Source organism: Bison bison, unplaced genomic scaffold (assembly GCF_000754665.1).
Source record: "Bison bison bison isolate TAMUID 2011002044 unplaced genomic scaffold, Bison_UMD1.0 scf7180017864373, whole genome shotgun sequence".
NCBI lineage: Eukaryota > Metazoa > Chordata > Mammalia > Artiodactyla > Bovidae > Bison > Bison bison.
Genome location: NW_011494945.1, coordinates 10,878,906 through 10,884,026, shown reverse-complemented (window position 1 = coordinate 10,884,026; position 5,121 = coordinate 10,878,906). Strand labels below are relative to the sequence as shown.

General features: G+C 42.0%; 1 pseudogene; it reads right to left on the bottom strand.

The window, feature by feature from the left end:
• Nucleotides 1-2,917: 2,917 nt before the first annotated feature.
• On the bottom strand, nucleotides 2,918-3,145 carry LOC105000718 (annotated as a pseudogene).
• Between the last annotated feature and the right edge of the window lie 1,976 nt (nucleotides 3,146-5,121).

Sequence of the window (5,121 nt, the reverse complement as noted above, 5' to 3'; positions counted from 1 at the left end):
GTTACTCCAGGTGTTTCTTGACTTCCTACTTTTGCAATCCAGTCCCCTATAATGAAAAGGACATCTTTTTTGGGTGTTAGTTCTAAAAGGTCTTGTAGGTCTTCATAGAACCATTCAACTTCAGCTTCTTCAGCGTTACTGGTTGGGGCATAGACTTGGATTACTGTGATATTGAATGGTTTGCCTTTGAAATGAACAGAGATCATTCTGTCATTTTTGAGATTGCATTCAAGTACTGCAATCTGGACTCTTTTGTTGACCATGATGGCTACTCCATTTCGTCTAAGGGATTCCTGCCTGCAGTAGTAGATTTAATGGTCATCTGAGTTAAATTCACCCATTCCAGTCCATTTTGGTTTGCTGATTCCTAGAATGTCAACATTTACTCTTGCCATCTCCTGTTTGACCACTTCCAATTTGCCTTGATTCATGGACCTGATGTTCCAGGTTCCTATGCAATATTGCTCTTTACAGCTTTGGACCTAGCTTCTATCACCAGTCACATCCACAGCTGGGTATTATTTTTGTTTTGGCTCCATCCCTTCATTCTTTCTGGAGTTATTTCTCCACTGATCTCCAGTAGCATATTGGGCACCTAGCGACCCGGGGAGTTCCTCTTTTAGTATCCTATCATTTTGCCTTTTCATACTGTTCATGGGGTTCTCAAGGCAAGAATACTGAAGTGGTTTGCCATTCCTTTCTCCAGTGGACCACATTCTGTCAAATCTCTCCACCATGACCCGCCCGTCTTGGGTTGCCCCATGGGCATGGCTTAGTTTCATTGAGTTAGACAAGGCTGTGGTCCTAGTGTGATTAGACTGACTAGTTTTCTGTGAGTATGGTAGAACTACTTAAAATTTATTCAGGACTTACTATGTTTCAGGCAGTCTTCTGTGCCCAGGATACACAAATGTGAATGTGATACAATTTCTCTATTTGGAAGCCAACAGGCTAGTACGGAAAACTGTACATGCTAATGTGCAGAATAAGGGGAGCATGACATTAAATTCTACCTTGTGAATTACAGCAATGTCTCTCAGCTAGCCAAAGACTCCCTCCCATGCCTCAGCACTTACCTTGTGACAACTTTCTTCCAGCGGCTCCTGAGAAAGAGCCTATCCCCTTAAAACCAACATTCATCTAGCTATCTCTTCACAATGCCTTTGTTAAGAGAACACAAGTGAATGACTATAATGAGATCATGATTCAGAATCCTGTCTTTCCTCCTAGTCTGTAAGTATCTCATGAAATTCAAATCTGAATATTGCTTCTCAACATTCGGAGCTGTCCATCACCAGTCCCTGTCAATCCCTCAGCCTTATCTCCTCCCACACCCAACAAGAGCATCTCCCTCCATCAAGTTTCTTGCTGCTGCCCCATTGTGCTGCATATGCTGTTTATGCAGAAGCATTCATCTCTCAGCCTCTCACTCATCCTTCTCAACTTGGTGCTGGAACTGGAACAGAATTCATATTTCTGTCTTCCTAGCAGGGCTCTGACAATAACAAGCATTAGGGAAAAGGACTGGGAAAGGGAAAGAATCTTGTTCTTTCCTATTTCTCTCTACTTCTGTCAACATCTCGAAGACTTCTTTAACCTGGAAGGAGCAACTAGTTGGTTTCAGTTGCAATAGCAGTTCCAGTTTGCTTTTTTTTTTTAGACTCCCAGAGCCAACTTATCATTCTCCCTCAGAGATACAAGCAGCAGTAGCTCTTCTGAGGTTTGAGTCCTGCCTTCCTGGGGCCACTCCTCTAAACACTCCTCTAAACTCTAATACCAACTTCTGTTTGTTCCACAATCCCGGAGGCAATTGCTGCTTCCTGTGTTTACTGCCTCTAGGATACTTCTTTATCCTCTTATGCCCTTTTAGTTCTCTAGGAGAAGGCAATGGCACCCCACTCCAGTACTCTTGCATGGAAAATCCCATGGACGGAGGAGCCTGGTAGGCTGCAGTCCATGGGGGTGCAAAGAGTTGGACATGACTGAGCGACTTCACTTTCGCTTTTCACTTTCATGCACTGGAGAAGGAAATGGCAACCCACTCCAGTGTTCTTGCCTGGAGAATCCCAGGGACGGGAACCTGGTGGGCTGCCATCTATGGGGTTGCACAGAGTTGGACACTACTAAAGTGACTTAGCAATACCTGGCCAGTAACACTTTATAGCACATTCTCCCTGCCAAACAGTGGTATGATTCCTGTTACCTGACTGATTCCAGTTGATATACCTTAATACACCATATTTACTCTTCACTCTTGATTTGGTATTACTTTTGCTTTTATTCCATGTTTTCCCCTTAAGCCTCTCACCCTCCCGTACTCTACCCATATGTCCTTGATGAAGATCTCAGTCCCAAACCCCTCTCTCCCTCTGAACTCCCAACAGCATCACTATCACCAGAAAACACACCATCTATGGAATATACCTTGGGGAGGGCTCAGAAAGACTGGTTCAAGAATCAACTCTGCTACTCACTAGGTCTTTCTAAGATTCAGGTCTCTTAAGTATATAAGGAAAGCCCTTCTTTCAGAACTCTGTGTTCTAAGTTTCCCATTGGTAAATCTTGTCTTTCCAAGAAGGTTATAGTTCCCTTGAGGCAAAAAGCTTTGCCTGAAACATCTTCAGTACACCCCTTTATCTTTTTTTTTTTTTTTTTTTGGTTGAGGAAAGTCTGCTGACAGCTTTATTTCTTTGGGGAAGAAAATAAAAATTCACTCAGGAGCTCTTGTGGTGGTTCGAGGCTGGGGGTGGAGGGGTAGTGGTGTCCGGTGTCCACTTCTTCACCATTACAGGCTTCTAGTTGCACTGGATAGCCCTGACTCTGCAGATGGCGGCCATGCACAAATCTGTGCAGTACTTGTTCTTATGCCAGATGCTGCTAAGGGTGGCCCCGGCATTCTTGTTGATGGTGGTCCACCTCAAGAAGTGGCCAGTGTGCTCTGGCTGGATCTCCGCTACACCACCATGACCACTTTGCTGTCTGTCACCAGCTACACTCCCACCCTCTTGTAATGAATGAGCCCATCGTAGCAGGAAGAGTTGCAGGCCTTCAGATTATTGGGTTTCCGTGCTGTATGTCTGTTTGTTGTCTTGATCAAGAAGCTGTAGCAGTTCCGCACGACCATCCATTGCAGATGCACAGACATGGTTGTGGCAGTGGGAGATATAAAGAGCCACCCTTTTATCTATGCGAAGTCTGGCATCATTTTGCAGGCTAAGCACACAGAGGCTCTCTAAATCCTTTCTAACTAAAATCTCAGAATTTGTGTAAACCATATTTTCAAATCGGTGGTCTGGGAACGAAATTCTGTCCACAAATATGATTTGTTTGGCCTACAGTGTATTTTTGCTAACTAGCTGCTATGATCTGCCAATTGAGAAATTTTATATACAAATCTAAAATGTATCCTTTGGTTTTCACAGATGAGAAAATGTGTGATGAGGAGTTAAAGCAAAGTATCCAATGTCAAGGACTCTATCAGGAGTAAAATGGTCACTCAAATATGAATGTCTCTTTTGATTTGGGGAGGGGTCCTGAACCTCCTTACTTTTGTAAAATGATACCATAAAGAAGGAGTCAGAAGAGAACCCTATAACAAAGGAAAACTTAAATCCTAAACTATACTTGCCTTTGTCCTTTGCCAAATCCTCTTCTTGATTAATACATGTACAGCAAGTTTTAATACTCTGCATAGTGAGACTGCTTTAACACTTTTTCAATGCAGTGTTATTTTCAAGTAATTATAAATGATCAATGTTTCATTTCATTTGTATTGGCATTCATAATTCACAGAATTCACTGCAATTGATTTTGAAGAAAACTGATACCAAGGTATTTGTTCTCTGTAATGTAAAATTAATAGCAGATGCATAACTGAGGGAAATTTTTTCTTGCTGTTTTCGTAGTTACCAAAACTCTTGGATTCTGCTCTCTGTGTTTCTGTCCCACAAGTTACACTGTCTCCCTTACTAATGTGATTGCCTGCAGCATTTAAAAGTAATGGCTACTCTTTCTTAAAACTCTTCCATTGCTTCAATTTTTTTCATTGTAATAGCAGTAGCTGCCATTTACTGAGCACTTACTATGTGCCACACAATGAAGAAGAAAATAGCAACCCACTCCAGTACTCTTGAGTGGAGAATCCCATGGACAGAGGAGCCTGGCAGGCTACAGTCCAGGGGGTCAAAAGAGTTGGACATGACTTGGTGACGAAACCACCACCATTTACTGAGCACTTACTATGTGCCACACAGTAGATCAAATGCTTGATAAATGCATCTTGATGAATACACAAGAGAAGCGTTCATAGTAACATTATCTCCATTTCACAGAGAAAATCAGCAAAGGCTCAGAGATACATATAGATTGCCTACAATGACACTGCCAGAGTCTGGTGGTGCCAGTGTTCCTGATATAATACTCTCTCTCCATGTTCTTCCTTCCCCTGTTTCCTCTGCTTTTTGCATCCTTAACAAGCCACTCTTCTTCTGCTGGACCCAAATATATTGGTATTTCCCAGGCTTCCATCTTCAGCCATGTCATTGTGAATATAACATGCCAACTGTACATGTTCATCTCAACCTCTCTCATAAGCTCCAATCAGAACATAATTGTAGTTAAAAGTGGGATTTGGAATTCAGCCCCTTCCCAGCTCTATGGTATTAAACAAGGTACTTAATCTTTCCAGGCTTCATTTTCTTATCTAGAAATAGGATAATAGAGCTGATCCCAAGGGTTAGATGAGGTAATGCAGTTAAAACAACTGGCACTTTACTTACATATTCAGTAAGTATTGGCTATTATTTCAAACAGTCTGGATCATCCCAACATAAGTATCCTAATAGCCCTAATAGTCAGACTCAATCTGTTGACAACAGAGACTTCATTTTCTCTTACAAGCTGCCCCTACCCTGCATTCTCTTTCATAGTGAATGGCACTGCCACTCTTCACCAGTTCATTCACATCAGAAGTCTAGGTAACTCCTACACACTTCTAGGGGTGAAATGAAAAACTGCCCTGATTTTTTATCTAACCTCTAGAATATATCAACCATGCTAATGTAAGAGGGCTCTCTTTCTAAATTTCAAATCTGTTCTCTTTTGCTCACATCATTTAAACTC